Source organism: Phascolarctos cinereus, unplaced genomic scaffold, assembly GCF_003287225.1.
Source record: "Phascolarctos cinereus isolate Bilbo 61053 unplaced genomic scaffold, phaCin_HiC Scaffold_726;HRSCAF=1367, whole genome shotgun sequence".
NCBI classification, from domain to species: domain Eukaryota; kingdom Metazoa; phylum Chordata; class Mammalia; order Diprotodontia; family Phascolarctidae; genus Phascolarctos; species Phascolarctos cinereus.
In genome coordinates this window covers 275715185-275737509 of record NW_027556098.1, presented here as the reverse complement: position 1 = coordinate 275737509, position 22325 = coordinate 275715185, and the positions used below count along the sequence as shown (strand labels likewise).

The 22325-nt window shown below is 39.1% G+C and overlaps 1 long non-coding RNA gene across 1 annotated transcript; it reads left to right on the top strand.

The window, feature by feature from the left end:
• The first annotated feature begins 16849 nt into the window (after positions 1-16849).
• Positions 16850-18621, top strand: LOC110218130 (uncharacterized). The gene is made up of 3 exons (XR_013482847.1): positions 16850-16962; positions 17440-17562; positions 17901-18621. It is a non-coding gene; the product is annotated as an uncharacterized LOC110218130 (long non-coding RNA).
• Positions 18622-22325: the final 3704 nt, after the last annotated feature.

Here is a 22325-nt window from a genome sequence, read left to right as displayed (position 1 = left end):
GCAGCAACCTTGGCCTCAGAATCAGAGAGGACGAAGCCTGCTGTCTAGTGTCACTTGGACCAACAGGCCTTGTTTGCGTAGAGGCAGTTAGATGGCTTAGTGAACAGAGTGCTGAGACTGGAGTCAGGAACACCTGAGTTCAAATCCAGCCGTGTCAACATGGGCAAGTCACTTAACTTCTATTTGCCTCAGTTTCCTCATCTGTAAAAATGTGAATGATCAAAAACACCTACTTCGCAGAGTTGTTGTGAGAATCAGATGAGGTATTTGCAAAGCACTTAGCACAATATCTGGCACGTAGTAGGTACTACATAAATGCTATTTATTATTGCTATTGTGACTATTTTAGGTCTGTTCCTCTCCGGACTTAGATCTGTGATATATCTATCTACTAGATGCTTCTTATATACTTGGGATTTAAGTCCTACCCCCTACTAACAAACCTTGTCCCATTGGTTCTCTAGTGTGCATCTGTCTGCATAGACTCAGCGGTTACTCCCTACCTCTAAGAACTCATGAATGCATTCTTTTCTCGCTGCCCAGTACAGCACCTCCAACTTGGAAAAGTCAACACAGGTCACAGAAGGAAGAAAAATATGTGTTTAGCCGTGCCGCAAGTCTCCCAGGAGTCTTTACTTTCTAAAAGTATGGCAGAAGTGACTGGTTGCTGGTTCATGTTTTAAGTGTTTGTATTTAATAAGTATTTTGTATTTTACATATTTTATATGGTCACGATGGAAGAAATCAATCACTGTCTTATTTCTGGGAGGGGGAGAGGGGGGAAAAGGGGAAGAGTTACCAGTGAGTGGTCACAAAAAGAGTGACAATATCTAGCACCCAAGGAGTAATAATTGAGTAACTAGAGTCCACTTTCCTTAGTGGTCGTCTAAGGAGGAAGGGGCAAGCAAAAGCAAAAAATAAGCTTCAAAGTACTGGCAAGGTACCAAAATACCCCTCTTTACATGTGATATTGTGAAGGCATATCCGGAACATCCTATGCTCATGGAGCCAACAGGGCCATCTTTACTACCTAGTAGATTGGTAGGGTTAGAATCTCAAGGAGAAGATTTGGGAGCAAATTCACAATGTTCATCCCATAAAGCCTGTAGAAATCTTCCACTAAGGCTACCGCAACCAACGCCAACCTAAAGTACTGGGAAGCCATTTTGGGAGGATAGAAGTTGTCTAGCCCGGCCATTTTGAGAGGATAGACATTGACCAACCTCTCCAATTGGAGGGCTGGAGGGTGGCGTACCAAACTCCTCCCAGAAGCTTCCTTTAAAGAGGGCTGAATTAGACTCTCAGCTCACTCCACTTTGCATCTGCTGCTCTGCCTGCTTTCAACTCCATGGGACAAGATATCACCACATTGAGTACCCCTACAGGTCCCCCCACTTTCCTGCCTCCTTTTTACGTATCATCATCCCCCATTAGATTGTAAGCTCCTAGAAGATAGGGATTATCTTTCTTTTCCTCATTTGTATCCCCAGCAATTAGCACAGTTCCTGGCACAGAATGTGCACTTAATAAGTGTTTATTGAATTGAATTGAAAGATATAGCAATGCTGACACAATAGAGCAGGGAGGAGCACAGCTAACATGCTCTCGCCATAAAAGCCCGTGCCCCCAGCAAAGGTGCAAGAAATAAACCACCATCTCACTAATGTCTACTGCTCCCCTTCGCAGTGCTCTTTCCCTGACTCTGTGTTGATGCCTGCTTCGGTCCACTCCTGGGAAACTCCTTTTTTTTTCCTGCCTCCTGCCTTTGCCTTTGGATTCTATTGCTTCATGAACTTTGACTTGACCTTGCACAATATCCCTTATATTCGTTTTAAAATTTTGTTCTGAGATTAAACACCAGAAAAAGAGAATTTCTATATATGTAGCAGAACACAAAAGGAGAAAAATATGTAATAAATTCAACATGTTACTGTATACATTATCCTGCTTGCTTGAGCTTCTTTCTTAATTTTCTATTGTTTCATTCCGTACATTTATAAAGTTATGATGGGGGTGCAGCTAGGTGGCACAATGGATAGAATGCTAGCCCTGGAGTCAGGAGGACCTGAGTTCAAATCTGCCCTCAGACACTCACTAGCTGTGTGACCCCAGGCAAGTCACTTAACCCCAATTGCCTCCAAAAAAAAAAGTCAAATAAAATTATGATGGCACTCTTTATTTTGGCATCACTATTACTAATTCCCCCCCCTTCCCTGTGTCCCCTCTTTAAAAACTGTTATGCTTATAACAGATAAGCATAGTCAAACAAAATGTATCTACACAGTGGTCATGTTTAATAATGCATAACCACATTTTTGTGTCTATCATTCCTCTGTCAGCAAGTGAGTACCATGTTTCCTCATCAAATGAAATAATATAAGTAAAGTGCTTTGCACACCTTGAAGCACTTTTTAAATGCTGGTTTATATTCATTGAAAATCCTCTGGAGATATGATTGGTCATTGCATTGATCAGAGTTCTTCAGTCATCCGAAGCTAATTTTCTTTACACTGTTGCAGTTCTTGTATAAACTGTTCTCCTGGTTCTGTTCACTTCATACTGTGTGAATTCACACAACCCACATGCTGTATATTCTCTTAGATTTTGACTTGGAGCATATCCTCTTTTCTTAGGAGTGTTTTCTCCCTCAGTCGCTGATAGATGTTCTCCAACCATCAGTTTGTGCTGATTACATCCCCTCACCAGAGAGATGCTCAAGTGATGTCACTGGGGCTGGAGACCACTTGCTTCACTGGTGTTCCTCCAAGGAAGCAGGAAAGACCAGAGGCCCTGGGGAATGAACCTGCCGGGGACCACATATGAGGTTCCAGAGAAGATGGACACTTTGGTGGAAGAGACTCTCCAGTTCTCTACCCTCTCTATCTCTAGCAATGGATCTTAATTTTTGTACCCTAGAGACTCTGAAAACAAGGGGATGGAGAGTGCTTCCCTACAATGGCATTCAGGTACACCTGGGAAAAACCAAGAGAGTATACTACATGGAGAAAGTTAAGATTTCTAGTCCTTTTAGGAGACTCAGAGCACATTTGCTTGCTGCCTGAGAGTTTTAAATTTAACATGATTAATTTGTAGTAAAGAGCCATGAGGAGTGGAGATTTCAGACTGCACAAAAGTGGGCTTCTTGTTCCTAACTTCTAGCCCTGCACTTTGTTCATTCTTATTCGGTTTTAGAAAATTATACAGAATAAAAACAAAAAGAAGACAGGACTCCATGCAAGGTAAAAACTTCATGAAACAACATGAGAGAATTCAGATATTTAGAAGTCCCACTCAGTGCCCTACCCCCACACCCATTCTGCATGGGGAGCATGATAGGCACAGGTAAATTCACAAGCTTGCACCTCAGAGCCCTGATGTACAGATTCCCCATGGCTGTGACTTGGCCAGAACTTCCTTTAACTCCACAGGAGGCATCACACAGTATTTTTGCCCTGCCTCTTGAAGAATAAAAAGTTAAGGGTAGGAAGAATTGGAAGTGACAACCTTAGTGCAGAGCTACCAATTAGAAGAGAAAGAATGTAGGTACCTGAGAAAAAAGGTACTGCAAACACACCTGGGGCCAGGGGAGAGGCCCTGCTCCTGCTAACCCCAGCACTCCAATATAAGGGGTCTTTGCAGCAGAGGTAGGTAGAAGGTTCAAAGACAGAAGCAGTAAATCAGTGACTAGGCTTAGGGTATACAAGAGAAAAGTGAAAAGAACAAAAGTTTAAGAGAAAAAACCTTAATACAAGGAGATCAATCAGTAGAGAGGATCAAAAAAATCAGAAGGAATGAGTAAAACGCCAAAACGAAGAAAGACCCTGTTGCACAATTATAATTTTATTATTATAACATCAAATAAAAGGAAGGAATATTAGCCAGTGAAAGAAAGAACCTTATGGACTTCTCAGAAATCACAGAACAACAGCAAGAAATTCCAGAATCACTCAAAAGAAAAATAGATTTCTTAAAAGAAGAAATTAGGAATGATTTTAGGTCAGAAATCACAGCTCTCAACACAATTAAAAAAACACAAGCAGTATAATAGGAAAAATTAAACAATGATGAAAATTCTCTCCAAGAAAGTAAAACCTCCAAGAGAAAATAATAGATTTGGGACATAAAAATATAGAAGTAGAGGAAAATTAGGCAGAATATAAACAAAGCAGCAATGATAAAAGAACACATGAATTCTATACAAGTTCAAACAATCTTGAAGAAAGGATGAGGAAAGATAAAATTGAAATTTATCATAATTCTGCTAGAAAATGTTAAATCAAAAAATCAGAACACTGTACTGTAGAAAATAATACAAGAACACTATCCAGAAATTCTGAATACAGATATTGATCCTGAAAATGTATGAATAATCCCTATATGCAAAATCCTATTCTGGTTAAATCTCTATATTTCAACAAGGGGAAAATTTGCAAACATCCAGAAGAAAGGCTTTTTTAAGTATGACAGAAAATAATTGAATAACAAAGGTTTATTCAAGGGACAAACAGAAAGAGAGAGAGAGAGAGAGAGAGAGAGAGAGAGAGAGAGAGAGAGAGAGAGAGAGACCGTTCCCATGGAGAAGAGGTATATATTTGCAGTCAGTGACAGTGACCTTATAATGGGTTTGCTCTGAAAGGAATTTGCACATCAGGATAACAGCTTCTTTGAGAAAAAGTTACACCTTGATGGACAGCAACCCACCTCAAGAGGTGGTTGGTGATCCTTTGCTCTCTAAGAGGTTACAGGCGGGGCTCTTTCCTCTCTCTCCTTCAGCTAGCACGCTTTACCCTCCCTGTTCCCTCTCTCTGGCTCTGGCTTTTTGCTTCTCTGTCTGCTGATTTCTCTCTCTCTCACCCTTATGGCTTTTTGGTTAGAAAAAGTTAAACACCTCCCGATCGACTCGTCCTTTCGTGTATCCGGGTAGGCTCCGAAGACTCCGAGTGGCCACTGTGGTGAGTATGTTCCTGGCTTCCTTATCTCAATAGGAGACAGTACACGGTGATAGCGGCCGTTGCAGCATTAGAACTGAATATTGACCATGTAGGGAAGGGAGAGGATTCTGGGAAGATGGCGGAGTAGCCAGAAAATTTCAAGCTCTCAAGATTTTCCTCCACCAAAGAGATAAAATAGCACCTCTGGGTGAACATAGAGCTGTGAAAACAAATAAGAGTAAGAACAGAAGAGGGGTCCTCCTGGGACAACTGGAAAAGATCTGAAGAAAAATCCTGGACAAGATTTCCTCCCTGTGAAGAGTAAACACCTCCAGGCTAGGGTCTGCTTCAACAACAATCTTCAAGCTGCTTAAACAACAAGCAGCAAGCCCTGGGGTTAGCTGGTTTGGGAGGCTGCCTTGGCCCCAGCCACAGGAACTTTTACCCCTGGGATAGTGAGGGGAATTGGACATCTGATCTGTGGAAGGAAGATAGAGGGACCCTGTGCTGACCAGAAACGCCAGACCAAACTGTGCTGCAGAGAGTAGCCCGGGCGAGAAGGAACCAGCACGTGCCAGGTGAGTGCAGAAGCAGTGGGGTGGCGATGACTCTGCTGTGGGCATTGAACAGGAGACTGGAGGTCTTGGTTTGAGTTCAAGGTCATAACAGTGAACTGAAGAGGATTAGCAGCACCATTCTCCATACCCTAGGACTAGAGGTGATTATAAAAACTAAATTATTACAAAAAAAAATGCACAGGCAAAGGAGAAAGAATCTAACCATAGAGAGCTATTATGGGAATAGAGAAGATCAGGGTTCCTCTTCAGAGGAGAATACTGAAGCAAAGAAACTCTCTTCTACCTCAAAGAGTAATGTCAAATGGTCACCTGCCCCAAAAGAACTCATTGATGAACTTTAAAAAGACTTTAAAAATCAAATGAGAGGGGCAGCTAGGTGGTGCAGTGGATAGAGCTCTGGCCTTGGAGTCAGGAGGACCTGAGTTCAAATCTGGCCTCAGACACACGACACTTACTAGCTGTGCGACCCTAGGCAAGTCACTTAACCCTGATTGCTTTACAAAAAAAAAAAAGCCCAAACAAATGAGAGAGACCAAGGAAAAACTAAAAAGAAAAATAAGAATAATACAAAAAAAAAGAAAGATTATGAAAAGAAAGTCAACCAATTAGAAAAGGAGATCCAGAATCTTAAAGAAGAAAATGACTCCTTGAAAATGAGAATTGGGCAAGGGGATGGATGCCAGTGAAGTTATGAGATGAAGAAATATATATATATATAATATATATATATATATATATATATATATATGAAAAACAATGAATCTAGAGAACACATCAAACAGACAAAACATAAGAATAATGGGATTAGCTGAAAGTTCTGATCAAAAAAAGAATCTTGATACAATAATATAAGAAATAATTAAAGAAAATTGTCCTGAAGCATTAGAACAAGAGGAGAAAGCAGAAATAGTAAAAAAAAAAAAAAATCCATCAATGACCACGTCAAAGACATCCTATGAGGAAAACTCATAGGAATATTATAGTCAAATTTCAAAACTCCCAGATCAAAGACAAACTATTACCAGCAGCAAGAAAAAAATAATTTACATACAGGGGTACCACAATTAGAATCACACAAGATTTAGTAGTAGTGACACTAAGAGATTGTAGGTCTTGGAACACTGTATATTGAAGAACAAAAGAACTGGGCTTCTGGCTAAAAATATCATACCCAGAAAAGCTAAGCATAATTCTGAATGAAAAAAAAAATGGATATTTGATCAATTGTCAGACTTTCAGATCTTTGTTAAAAAAAAAAACAAACCCTGAACTCAATAGAAGATTAAACATAAAAGAGCCAAGAGAAACATAAGGTACATACATACCAGTGACCAATTACAAGGGACTATAAATTAGGATAGAATGTTTACCTTTTATGCATGAAAAATGTAAAACCTGTGTCTGATTGTAACTAGTTATTAGGTAGCTTATAAGGAAGATTGGAGCAGACCTGAGTATTATATGACTTCAAAAAGTAAAACGAGTCAAGTACAGCTAAAAGAGTAATTATCTTTTACAAATGGGGTGCAAGAAAGAACCAATACCAAAGAATTAGATGGGGGAAGGGGACTAGGGGACTGTTAGTTCTGGAAACCTACTTTCATTGGGAACAGGTTTAATAGGAGAAAATATATATACATTTAGAAGAGTATGAAAGTCTTCTAAATTTAGAAAGAAATAGAACTCCAAGGGGATAGGGAGGGGGAAGAGGATAAAGGAGGGATCTTTAGAGGGGAGGGTGTGGGAAAAGGTTAAAAGGGGGATAAAGGGGGCTTAAATTTAGGGGAATGGGAGAATAAGGGAGGGATTCCTGGAGTGGGGGTAAGTTAAGTAATAAGAGGGTAAGGTAACAGGTAGAAGTAAAGGAGAGGAATTAGGAGAGATAAAAAAAATAAAGAGATATGCACAAACATAAAAAGAAAGATCTGAAGCAGAATCTCTTAGGGAAAGTATATAATATACATATATATGTATGTATGTATGTGTACATATTTATAAGTATACATATATCAATGCCTATATATAAATATATCCAATGCTCAACTGTAGCCTTGGGATGGTGGGTAGGAGGGAGGGAGGAGAAAAAAAAAACAAAGTAAAAAGTGCACAGCAGAGAACAAAAGAAAACCTACAAGGAAGCAAAGAAAAGATGGACAGCTTTCAATATAATGAACAGTATTTAATATATAGGCTTTCTTGAAATGAAAAGTTATTGCTATATAATTTGAATCCTCTCCTATGTTCTGCAGTGGACATGTCATTTTTTTTGTTTTTTCTTATTTTATATTTAAATGTTTAAAAAGGGGAGAAGAAAAGACACAAAACAAAGCAAAACAAAACAAACAAACAAACAAAATGATCATAGTAGGGAAGGGGATAGGACCAGCCATCATTATTTAGGAGACAAATTTATTTCTACGACACAAAACTCTTCCCATCTGACCATGCTATCTTACTGAATTTGTCTTTCTATTATCTGTTACTCAGTTTCATGGGATAGATAGATAAGACATGACCATGCTGCTCGACCAAGGTAACAAAATTATTAGTCAAACATTTGAGAATCAGGCACACTGACAAATTTAAAAAAAAAAAAAGAGACCAATCTGTGCTTGCCTATATTTGGGTTTAAGAACCAACTCCTTAAATGAAGAAACCAGGACTGGAGACATATGATACCTTTGGACAAACAGTAGTCTAGGGTATTAGTTTCATTCCTATTAATGGCAGATAAAGAGAAAGAGATGAAGGACAGGTCCATTCTAAACATTTTACTGATCATCTGAAGTGACCACCTAGAATGTCAGCCTGACTGATCACTTAGTTCTCCAATAGTGCCTCAATTGAAGGTCAGAAAAGATTCTCAATGGTCACTACATTTGGGGGACATAAACAGGTGTTAATGATTCTAGGCATCTCCCTAGGCCTCAAATTTCATTCCTACACCTAATAGAGGTGAGAGGTAGAAAGGCTGTTCTATCAGCTAATAGTGTAAAAAAAAAAAGTCCTGAGCTGCTCATAAACATAGATTTAGCCCATAACTCTGCCACTCTCCCTCATCCCTTCTCCCACCCCAACAGTCTTTTGTACTTTCTTCTGTTTCTATTGCTCTTAACACCTACCATAGCATTCTGCACACAATACATATTAATAATTGAATTGAGTATTTGAGACTTGTTTTCTCCTTCACATTTGCCCTTGAAGTTTGCTTCTTTTAGCCTGATTTTGAGGTGGGAGTAGGTGAAGGAGCACACAATGTTATTTCCCCTGAAGGCCTGGGGGAATAGTCCTTTTGGCAGGCACTCTTCCATCCATATTTCCCTTCAGATCCAATATCTTTCGGCTATATCCCTCACTGTCTTCTCTAAAAAGTAGCTTCTTCCCCCTAGAGATATAAAGACAAGGCACAAGTTGTTCTGTTCTCTGAGCACACATGACACATACTAAGGCCCAGATGCCCATTTCTCTAAATAAATATCAGTGCTTCAGGGCATGATTGTGAACACCAGCAAAGTTCTTGTACCAAACCATCTAAATCTGAGCCACCCATCCCAGGGGATCACAAAAGAGCAAAGAACTTTCTACCTCCTCTTAAAGCCCTAAGCAGATGGCCTCAGTGCAGAGCTGAGAACTCACCATTACCCTACTAGCATGTCCCTGAAGGACATCAGCCAGGAAACCATGGGTATTTCATACTACAATGCTAGAAAAGAGGAGGTTGGAGCTAAATCCTTTCTTGAAGGCCTCAGACATAAAGCTCATTCCCTTCTGTTTCTACTTCCTCTAGATGATTCTCTAGACTTAGTATATTTAGCATCCTCATAAACCCTTAAATCCAGACTATTGGAATAGCCTCCAAATGAGTCTACTTGTCTCATTCCTCCCTCTCCAATCCATCCTCTACAAAATGATGTTCTGAAAACCCTTTCACTCTCCTGCTCAGCAAAATTCAGTATTTCCCTATTATCTCTGGAATCAAATCAAATACAAACTCCTCTGGTAAAGTCTGATACTTAAATCCCTTCACAATCTGTTTCCAAATGACCTTTCCAGCCTTAACCTCTATTAAGCTCTTTTAACCACTGTTAACCTCTTCATTCATCCAGACTAATGTTCTTGAAGTTCCATACACTTCATATTCTTACCTCCTTGCCTTTCCACAGACTTTTTCCCTTGCCTAGAACAAATTCCCCCTTGAACTCCATCTCTGTGAATTCCTAGTCTTTGATGCTCAGCTAAAACATCATTTACAACATGAAAAGTTTCATGATCAATACTCCTAGCTCCTTGTGCCCACCTCCTAAGTAACCTTATATTTGTTGTATATACATTTTATGTATATTTAGGTTGTACATGCCTTATGTGTTGTCTTACCCCAAAAGAAATTCAGATTCTTGAGAGCAAGGAATCCTTGACTTTTGTCTTTAAATCTTAATAAAGGGAATTAATAAATGCTTATTAGTGATCTATCAAGAGATTAGAATCAGATAGATGAATTGAGAGTCATCTGAATAACAGTGATAAGTGAAATAAAGAGAGCTTCAATTCTGTAGTGCTCAGATTTCCTTATAGTCCGACTCTCACAGTCATATACTGATACTGAAAAAACCATAGCTTTGACTATATGGACTATTGTTGGCAAGGTGAAGCCCATACTTTTTAGTATGCTGTCCAGATTTGCCATAGCTTTCCCACCAAGGAGCTAGTATCTTTTAATTTCATGGCTGCAGTCACATTCTGTGGTGATCTTTGAGCTGAAGAATATAAAATCTGATATGTGTCCATTCTTCTCCCTCTATTTGCCAGGAAGTGATGGAATCAAGATCTTAGTTTTTTTGTTTTATGTTAAACTTCAAGCCAGCTTTTATATCTCTTACCTATACCTTATACCTTATACTTCTTTATACCTCTTTCACCCTCATCAAGAGGCTTCTTAATTCTTCATCACTTTCTTCATCTGCATATCTGAGATTGTTATTTCTCCTGGCAACCTTAATGCCAGCTTTTGATTCATCCAGACTAGTATTTCTCATGATGTATTCTGCATATAAATTAAATAGATAAGGTGACAATACATAGCCTTGTTGTAATCCTTTTCGAATCTTAAACCAATCAGTTGTTCCATGTTCAATTCTAACTGTTGCATCTTGGCCCACAAATAGGTTTCTCAGGAGACAAGTAAGATGATCTGGTACTCCCATCCATTTGAGGACTTGCCACATTTTGTTGTGATCCAAACAACCAAAGGCTTTAGTGCAGTCAATGAAGCAGAAGGGGATATTTTCCTGGAACTCCCTTGCTTTCTCCATAATCGAGCAAATGTTGGCAATTTGGTCTCTAGTTCCTTTGCCTCTTCAAAAACCAGCCTCTTCTTCTGGTAATTCTCAGTTCACATATTGCTAAAGCCTAGCTTATAGAATCTTATGCATAACCTTGCTAGTGTATGAAATGAATTCAATTGTTCAGTAATTTGAACATTCTTTGGCATTGCCCTTCTTTAGGCTAGGGCAATAAACTGATCTTTTCCAATCCAGTTGCCACTGTTGAGTTTTCCAAATTCACTGCCATATTGAGTGCAGCACTTTAACAGCATTATCTTTTAGGGTTTTAAATAGCTCAGCTAGATTTCTGTCTTATCATTAGTAAAGCTTCCTAAGGCCCACTTGACTTCATTATCCAGGATGTCTGGCTCTAGATCAGTGGTTATCACAGTGGTTAACACCATCTTAATTATCAGTGATGTTAAGATCTTTCTTGTATGGTTCTTCTGTGGATTCTTGCCACTTCTTAATCTCTTCTACTTCTGTTAAGTCCTTACTGTTTTTGCCTTTTGTCACACCCATTTTTGCATGAAACTTTTCCTTGATAGCTATAATTTTCTTGAAGAGATCTCTTGTCTTTCCCTTTTTATTGTTTTCTTCAATTTCTTTGAATTGCTCATTTAAGAAAACCTCATCTCTCCTTGCTATTCTCTGGAATTCTGCATTCAGTTGGATATATCTTTTCCTTTCTCCTTTACCTTTCACTTTTGTTCTTTCCTCAGCTATTTGTAAGCCTCATCAGACAGCCATTTTGTTTTCTTCCTCTTCCTTTCCTTGGGATTTGTTATTGTTGCTACCTCCTGTACAATATTGGAACCCTCTGTCCATAGTTCTTTAGGCATTCTATTTACCAGATCTAATCCAAAAAATCTATTCATCTTTTCCACTCACATTCATAAGGGATTTTATTTAGGTCATACCTATATGATCTGATGGTTTTCCCTACTTTCTTCAATTTAGATTGGAATTTTGCAATAAGAAGTTCATGATCTGATCCACAATCCCCTCCAAGTCTTGTTTTAACTGATTGTAGAGACCTCCTCCAGCTTTGGCTGCAAAACATATAATAGTCTGATTTCTATATTGACCATCTGGTGATGTCCATATATAGTGTCACCTTTTGAGTTCTTGAAAAAAGAGTTATTTCAATTTGGAACTACAAAAATGTGCATACCCTCTGATCCAGCAATAGCACTTCTAGGGCTATATCCCAAAGAGATCAAACAAATGGGAAAAGGCCCCACATGTGCAAAAATATTCATAGCAGTTCTTTTTGTGGTGGCAAAGAATTGGAAATTGAGAGGATGCCCATCAATTGGGGAATGGCTGAGCAAGCTGTGGTATATGAATGTAATAGAATACTATTGTGCTATAAGAAATGACGAACAGGCTGACTTCAGAAAAACCTGGAAAGACCTATATGGCCTGATGCTGAGTGAAGTGAGCAGAACCAAGAGGACTTTGTACACAGTAACAGCCACATTATGCAGTGACTAAGATTGTTAAACTGAACCCTTCTCAGCATTACAAGGATCTAAGACATCTCCAGAGGCCTAGGGATGGAAATTGCTGTCCATATCCAAAGAAAGAACTATGGAAGTCGAATCGCTATCACTTATTTTTACCTTCTGTTGAGTTTTGTTTCATCTTTCTGATGGTTCCTCCTATTGGTTTTAATTTTTACTTACAACTTCACTAATGTGAAAATATGTTTAATGGGTATGTAAATGTAAAGCCTATATCAGATTGTGTGCCATCTTGGGGAGGGTGGGGGGGAGGAAGGGGGAGAAAAATTTTGAGCTCAAACGCATATGGAAGTGATTGTTAATAAATCAAAATAAATTAATAAATTTTTTTTAAAAAAGAGTTATTTTCTATGGCCAGTGAGTTATCTTGACAAAACTCTATTAGTCTCTGCCTTGCTTCATTTTGTATTTTGAAGCCAAACTTGCCTTTTTTTAACCAATTATTTTTTGATTCCCTACTTTAGCATTTCAATCCCCTATGATAAATGCGATGTCTTTTTTGGGGTATTATTTCTAGAAGATGTTGTAGGTTTTCATAGAACTGATCAACTTTGGCTTTTTCTGAATCAGTATTTAGAGCATAGACTTGTGTTACTGTGATGGTGAAGGGTTTGCCTTGGATTCAAACAAATATACTGTCATTTTTGCAATTATACCACAGTACTACTCTTCTCACCCTTTTATTCACTATGAGGGCTACTCTACTTTTTCTAAGAGATTCTTGCCCATAATAGTTTATGTAGTGATCACCTGAATTAAATCCAGCCATATCCAGCCATTTCCATCCATTGAAGTTCCCTGAGACCTGAAATCTCAATGTTTAATCTTTCATCTCCTCTTTGACCCCCTCCAGCTTACCTTGGTTCATAAATCTTACATTATCATACTTTCCTTTCCTCACCAGGTACATCTGCAGCTGAGCTTCCTTTTGGTTTTGGCCCAGTAGCTTCATTAGTGCTGGAGCTACTTCTAGTTGTCCTCCACTTTTCACGAGTAGCACGCTGGACACCTTCTGACCTGAGGGGCTCATCTTTTGGTGCTGTATCTTTTATCATCTTAATACTACCTGTGGGGTTTTCTTGGCAAAAATACTGAAGTGGTTTGTCATTTCCCTCTTGGATCACCTTTTGCCAAACTCTTTACTGACCTGTGCATCTTGAGTAACCGTACACAGAAGAGCTCATAGTTTCATTGAGCTACATAAGCCCCTCCACCATGACAAGGTAATGATCAAAAATCTCCCTCTGGCTTCACTATTTCATTCAGGTGCCTGTGTTTGAACCCTGAAATTACATTGTACTCTTCCTTTTCTTGCACCTCTCATATTTAGTCAGTTACCAATCTCTAGCCTCAGAAAATCTGTATATCTCCATTGCCAGGCAATATGCTTTAAAAAAGCTGGGGATATCAAAAAAGGCAAAAACAGTCTCCTTCAAGAAGCTCAGCTAAAGGGTAGCTAGAAAGGCCTCCTAAGGAAGGTAGAATTTGAGTTGAGTTTTAAAGAAAACAAGGGATTCTAAGAGGCCAAGGTGAGGGAGAAAAGTATTCTAGACATGAGTGATAGTTACAGCAAAGACACAGAGAGAGAGAGGAGAAGGGCTATCTTGTATGATGAAAAGCAAATAGGTCAGGGTCATTTAGGACCACTGCATCAGCTTCCCTAGATATTTTAAGACCTCTGTTCTCTCTCTTCCTCTGATCTATCCTTCAAACTGATGTCAAATTAATCCTCCTTATGTATAGATCTAGGAACATCACTACTATTCTCAAAAACCTATTAATATCTGCCCAACAGATTTCAAGCCCTTTATATGGCACTCAAGGCCTTCTGCAATCTGGTAGTTCCCTCTAGACTTATCATATACCATTCCCTTGTGCATACTCTATGCTACAACCAAACTGTATTGCATGTCCCTTATGTCTCTCATTCTCACCCCCATTCTCATATTAAATTCTGGAATGTTCTTTCTCCTCTGCCTGTTGAATTCGTATGCAACCCTTCCAAGAAACTTTCCTAATTTCTGACAGTCTGTACTGTGGCAGGATAGCTCAGTGAAAAAAAAAAAAAACGGCACTGGTTTTGAACCTATATTTGAATCTTATCTCAGCTATTTATGATGTGTGTTACCCGGAGCAAGTCACTTTCCAGCTCTGAGTATCTATTACTCATCTGTAAAATTAGGGGTTTAAACTACATGGTCTCAAAATTTCTTTCCAGGGGAAGCTAGGTGGTACAGTGGATACAGCACCAGCCTGGGAGACAGGAGAACCTGAGTTCAAATTCAGCCTCAGACATTTGACACTTACTAGCTGTGTGACCCTGGGCAAGTCACTTAACTCCACTGCCTAGCCAAAAAAAAAGTTCCTTCCAGTAGGTTTTTCCTCCCTTTAACCTACATATATCACTTTGCTTCCACTTCTCTTACTGCTTTTTCATGTATTCTTTTATATTATAAGTATTTCATTATGTATCACATGTCCGTCCTAGAACATAAACCCAATAAGGACAATGTGTCATCTAAATATTTTATTTCCCCCAATGCCTTGATGTACACTATTATTCCAATGGAGGAAACCTCTCACTTCTCAGATTTTTCAAAGCACTTTTTACAGAGACTTCCTTTGCTCTTACCTAATTTGCATTATAGCTATGCTTTCTAAGGGTTTCACGTGAAAGGGAAGAGAGGCATGAGATGATGCTGTGAGTTGATATCTGAGTCAAGTAAAAGTTATTCCACAAATATTAACAGTATAACATATTCAGAGTACTGTGGGCTACACAAAGTGTGGATAAGACAATATTTTAAACTTCTTTTGTATTTGATATATTTTCTAGTACAAAGTTGTTCAAAGAAGAATTCAGTAAACTTGATGATTTAAATAAGAAAGAAATTATAGATAAGGACTGCATCTATGATTTCATTAATTTAAAGAACTTCCAAGTGGCAAAACTCCCTCTACCAAGTCAAATCATTAGCAACTTCTCTGCAGAATTGTCTAAGAGGGTTGCCTAGGGCACTAAGAAGTAAGTGACTTTCCCAAGGTCACAGAACCAGAGCTGAGACTTAAACCCACGTCTTTCTGGCTTTGGGGCCAGATCTCCATCCACAACACCACCCTATTTCTCCATGAGTTATATAAAAGAAATGGAAAACAAGGTGGTATAATTTTATTACATGATCTGTCTCCCTTTAATATACACACAAATATATACATAGCCTATCTAGAACAAATGAAAAGACAAACCTCAGTTTTTCTGTACCAACTATCACTAAAGAGGTTAATGCAATTGTTATTTTTTCTTAATTTATTCATTAAGTCAGAGCTATGCTGAGAAGGAGGTGATATAGGTAGTTACCAGGGGTCAACTTTCAGAAAAGGTCAGTGACAGTACTGTGCCTTCCCATACTACCTCAGGAGGACCACAGTGTTAAAATTTATTCCAGGAATGTCACTTCTAATCAGGCAATTAACCTCCTATACTCAGTCACTGGACAGTTAGCCGAGCCTTGCCAAATGGCCTACTATGTATATAAAGACTCCAGTAGGCAAGTTGGAGGAGGAAAACTATATAAGAAAGAGAAAATACAAATCTTGTCCTTGAAATATTTCCAATGGAACAAAGACAGAAAGAACCCCATGGAAGCATGTTATAGGAAAATTAGTCTGATTTTCTTGGGAATTTATAAAGCATTAGGCTAAAAAGGCTATGAATTTCTCCTAACAGGGAGGTGTGGCCTTTTAATATTCTGAAAAAAGATACTCTGACTACACTTTTGTCACATGCAACAAATCAAAACTTTCTGAAGAAAGAGGTGTACTAAACTAGGTCAAGCACTCTCAACATCCATTGATAAAGAAGAAAAAAAATATGATTCACTGAAGTTTCCCATGACTACCTGAATAGAGCCTGGCAGAGAAAACAATTCATCTTCACTCCAGCACACTGACTCCAAAATCAAACTTCTTTCCCAGGGAAAAGCCTGACACTGAAATCACTAGGAAGGAGCCAGGTTATAAATCCTCTCAAACCAATCCCCAACATTCCTTCCTTAGATAGCTTGACTATAAGAAACTAATCACTTCTAGTAGTTCCTGAGGGCAGGCCACCCCTTGATTCCTACTGAAGTTAACATCTTCTAAATTACTAGAATATAAACCCTCATGGTAAAGTGACACAAAATAAACTGCGGTGTTAGGCCATTTGGATTGTATCTTCCACCCCTTCCTATAAGCCCCAGGATATGTTCCTTACTAAGAAGGTTTGCTTCCTACCAAGGGATCAACTGATCAGTCACAGTCCTACCACACTGGTCAAAAGCCCCTTTCCTATTGGTAGGAAGCAATGGCTACCCATGGGGCATCTGACCTCTGAGAGGCTTAGATAATGAGCCATTATCTCTCAGTTCCCTCCAGGAGCTACTCTAGGCAATATAAAGTGGGAGGCAGCGTCCAAGTTCACTGCCTCTTCTGATTTTGCTCTCTCTAGTACAATATTGATATTCGATGGACAAGCTTCTCTTGGGCCTTTCTCTCCTTTGCCTCACATGGACTATGTCTGGGGGAATCTGTATGAAGTGTCGGAAAAATCATCGCAAAAATAATGGTAAGGAATGACTCACAAGGAAATATTTTCTCCTCTCTCTAGAATCCTAATGCCCTCTCCACAGACTTTCAACGACTCCTAAGTCTCTCCTCCCAAACTATGCTAGCCTTGGGGAGTCTGGGACTGAGGCTGGGCTACTCCCCTCGGAACTACCAGGGAAGCCACTGGGAGAGAATAGGAGTTCTGTCTTCCCTTACTGTGATCTTCTTCAGTCATCTCACCCCTGCCCTCCTCCTTGCTCGGTAGGCACAAGGGACTACAAGTCCATTTTGAAGTAGGAGCCTCCCTATGGTTTCATCAAAGGAGAACATCCCTTGGAAAAGACAGAGCAGGGTGATCCTAGATTAGGTTGGGTGTAAAGAACGGGGCCCCAGGTTCCTCCCCTCCCCCTTTCTGAATGCCTTCTAGCTAATGGAAACTTCTATTACAGGCAGAGTCAAGCTTAGCATTTTCACTTTGCTTTCTGTATTCCGACAGCTACTGAGCCTCTGAAATGTAGAACTTGCAACTTTATACTTCCAGATAGGAAGTGTACAGTTGGATTTGGTACCTGTACGACAACAAGAAATGAGAGCTGTTTAACTGAGAAATTCTACTATGGTAGGTGGAGGTAGGTGGGAGGTGGGCTGATTTATTGGGCCTGGGTAATTCTGATAGCCCTTGCCTGGGTTGTGGCTTTGGCCATCTCAGTCTGTGGTCTAGGGAGGCCCCTAGGGGTCATGGGAGGTGGAGCATCCCAGAATAATCATCATTGATAGTCCAGGACCCTGGAAGGCATTCCCAAGTATGATCCAATCCCCAACAGAAGCTAAACTCACTTCATATAGGTTTGCCTGTATCGTTGGGCTAATGGGCAATAGGAATGAAGGTGGCCACTATAGTTGCCTTGGAGTCTCTCATCTAGACCCTTGGAAATGTTTGTCTTTCTGCTTTCCTAGATGGAGTCATTCAGTACGCAGCGCTGATGTGTAAAGAGAATTGCCAAGAATCAAAAATAATAATAGGTCAAAAGATGGTCATAAAAGAGTGCTGTGAGGGTCGACACTTCTGTAATAGACTCTAGAAGCTCTGACTTTCCTCCCCAGACACTGATTTCTGGAGAACTATGACCTCAGCCTGAAGACTACCCAGGCATTCTTCTGTCTGAACTATTTATAGCCCTCAGCTAGGAGGTTGCTTTCTCCTACCCTTATTGCAGAATCCATTGATCAGTCCCTGATTTCTGCCCCTTTCCAAGAAGTACAGGATGTCCATGTATGGGGAAATGACTTAAATATATTGCTGTTACAGAGAGCAATCCCCCTTGAATTAGACTTTTTGTGACCATTCTATCTGATTCTATCCCTTCTTTCTCTCCCTCCTATTTGACTTCTTTTTCTAATGGTGCTATAGTGTGATGGAAAGGTCTGGAAGGTCTGGATTTGAATCATGGCTCTAACATTTGCTCACTATATGACCTTGGGCAAGTCTCTGAACTCATGATTTTTCATCTTTAAATGGAGATAGAAATACTAATAGCACCTCCCTCCCAAGATTATTGTGAGAATGAAATAAGATAACACATATAAAGTTCTTTGTAACTGTAAAGTACAATAGAAATGTGAATTGTTATTTTTATTATTTTAATCATACCCAAGTTCTTATCTTTCTTCCCCACTTCCTGCCACCAAAAGGATAGATTCTATGACATCCCAAAAAAAATTCTCATTAGAAATATTTGGAAGCCAATTATTATATGTGTGTGTGTCCCAGTCCTTAGGGAAAACAGTATAATATTATTGCTTTCCCAAAGTTTACTACTATGTTAAATTTTTTTTAAAAAGTTTACATCTTTGCTTCATCTTCCCTTTTTGAGGATATATATTATCTTCATATCATCTTGAAGAAATGAGATACTTTAAGGACCTAATCTTAGACATGAATATACTACTATTAGCAAGGGGATGGAAAGCCTAAGAACTAGTTACATAGGCTATGAAGTTGACCACAAATACAGATTAAAATAGCAAGAGCTTTCATACTTGAATCTTATTATAGTAACTCAGATGTTTTATTATTACTCTATTAATTAATAGATTTAGTATTACAATGATAACAACTTCTACTGTTCACTTGTCCTGAATATAGAACTTTGCTATAAAAGGAAGAAGAAAGGAAATGGTTATAACAACATCAAGACTGTTTTTTCAAGGGCACAGATTGATCTGACACAAGTCATAACAGGGGAAAACTTCCTTAGTTCCATTTAATTCCAGGCAAGAGTCATAGTTTAACAACCAATTGTGCAGCAAAATTCCACATTATTCAGAGGTTATCATACCCAGGTTACCAAACCTATAACTAGAGGTTGCCATACCTCAGAATTAACAAAGAGGGAAAATTTCCTATTCAGAAGGTAAATAGCACAATAGGAAAGTGAGTCAAAGGGATCTTACTTACCTTTGCTTACCCATCCCCTCAGCTTTTCCCAGGGACAGACATCTACCTGTAGAAGTTTTAAGATCATTCTTCACATGCAACTGGGAAATAAGAAATACAGGAAATGGGATATAGAAATATATCCTGAGGATAACAGAAGAAGAAGGGGATAAGAGAAGGGGGGCAGAGATAGAAGGGCAGATTAGGGTAAGGGGTATACAGAATCATGCCATCTTGGGGTAGAGGGAGGGATGAGATGGGGAGAAATTTGGAACTCAAAATCTAGTGGAAGTGAATGTTGAAAATTAAAAATAAATAAATTTAGGGGCAGCTAGGAGGCGCAGTGGATAGAGCACCAGCCCTGGATTCAGAAGGACCTGAGTTCAAATGTGGCCTCAGACACATAACAGTTACTAGCTATGTGACCCTGGCAAGTCACTTAACCCCATTGCCTAGCCAAATAAATGAATGAATGAATGAATGAATGAATGAATGAACAAGCAAATAAATAAATGGATGAAAAAATAAATGAGTAAATAAATGAATGAATGAATGAATTTTTAAAAGGTCACACTCCCTTTGGATAGCACATGGCATTCTCCTTAAATGGTGAAATATTGGCTTCATGACAACTCAGACAATCATACCTTAAGCCAAAACTTATAACAACTCATTTAATACTCAAAAGCTTATGGAAATGATTGTTGATAAATCAAAATAAATTAATTAATATAGATAAATAAATGAGTAAATAAATAGATGGATGGATGGCTAAATAAATAAATAAATAGATAGATAGATAAATTTTAAAAAACTTATAACAATGTCAAATTACAGTCCAAAAGATTTTACTTCAAATTGTAAAATTTCACTAATCACAACTTAGGGCTAAGTCATAACTGTTTTTCTCATGTTTCAATAACAGTTAACAATGAGCACATATAAAGACATTTAGCCTTCATTTTAAATGAAGAATAATCACAATCAGGAGTTTCACACAAAGAGTCAATACATTGAGTGATAGTTCACTCAAGACCCCAGAAACATCCTGGCCACTGTAAGCCTCTAATTTGTATTGCCTATTAACCCCTAAACCAAAATTGAACATTTTAAATCTAATGTCTAAATTTGGGGAACATCACTGTCTCCTACTTCTCCACCTACCTATCAGACCACTCTTTCTTAGTCTCTATTATCCTCTTACAGATCATGCCCTTTAACCTTCAGTGTCCCTCAGAGTTCTGTCCTGGGCTCTCCCTTCTCCTTCCATACTACTTCATTTGGCAATCTCATCAACTCCCATGGAATTAATCATCATCTCTGTGCTGATGAGTCTCAAAACTACCTATCCTGCCCTAACCTCTCTGCTGACCTGCAGTCTTGCATCTCCAACTACATTTCAAATATTTTGAACTGGATGTCCAGTAGACATCTTAAACTAAACATGTCCAAAACAGAACTCATTATCTTTTCCCCTTCCTCCCATCTCCAAACTTCCCTATTACTGCAAAGAGCAACCCCATCCTGCCATTCCCTCAAGCTCACTAGGAGTCATCCTGAATTCCTCACTATCTCTCATCCCCTTATCCAAGCTATTGCCAATGCCTGTCGATTTCACCTCCACAACAGCTCTTCTATACTTCACTTCTGCAACATCTCTCCTATATGCCCCCTTCTCTCCTCTGACACAGCCACCACTGTCGTGCAGGCCCTAATCACCTCACACATATAGCAATAATCTGCTAGTGAGTCTGCTTGCCTCAGATATTTCCCTGCTTCAATCCATTGTTCATTCAGCCATTAAAATATTTTTCCTAAAGTGCAGGTTCAACCATGTCACTCCACTACTCAATAAACTCCAGCAGCTCCCTCTTGCCTCCAGGGTCAAATAAAAAATGTTCTCTTTGCCATTCAAAAACCATCATAACCTAGCCCTCTCCTACCTTACCAGTTTTCTTATACCTTATTCCCCAACACTTACTTTTCAACACAATAGGTATATTATCCCCATTTTACACATCAGAAGTTGAGGCTCATAGAGGTTGTGACTGGCCCATGGTCACACAGTGAAGGGGAATATATGAAGCCTAATAGTTCAACACTGTCTATATCAAGTACGTATAAGAAATATATACATCAAAAAATTCACCTGATGTGAAGTTTCATATCTGGTTGGAAACAGATAAGCAGTAGAAACCATCTGGTAATATGTATCCATGTGCTCTGGGTCCCAAAGGATTAACTGTAGGATCAGGAAAATATATATACAGGTTCTGAAAGCTGTAACTGACTTTAGGATCAAACAGGAAAATATCATACCTGAGATTGTGCTAAGACTCTTGATTGAGAGAACAGAAACAGTCATCAGATAAAAGCTTTGGAAATCTCTAGTAGTACACAAGTGTACTGTGTGCAGACAAAGCCTGAACTCTAAAAGTTTATGGTTTTCAAGAAACAAATGTGCAGGACATTTAGACCACCTTGGTGAGGAAAAGAACAGGGAAATGATGCCCCACAGCTCCCAATGGAAGCCAAGGATTTACTGAATTCAAGACTTATGCCAAGAGAGCAAGAAGAGAGAAAAGCATGCACTACCTTTCTTATACCCACATCTTCCCCGCTCTAAAATTCTTCTCTAAATAACTAAATGTCAGAAGTCCAAAGTCCTCCAAGGCCTAATAAAAGATCTGTCCCTTGGATCCTGCTCTAGCTAGAATGTCCTAATCTGTGAAAGCAAGAGCCCAAGGAAGAAGAAGCTGCATATTGAAGCAAAGCCAATCTAAATAAGCTTTGTCCTCCCACAAGGTTCAGGGAGACTCTATGTTGGGGCTGAAGGAATTGATGGAGTGGTGTGGGTTGAGAAAAGGGGTATTGTGTCAAAATAAGAAGGTTGGGGCAGGGAGTACGAAGAACAGGATGAAGTAGACAAAGAGACTAATCTCTTA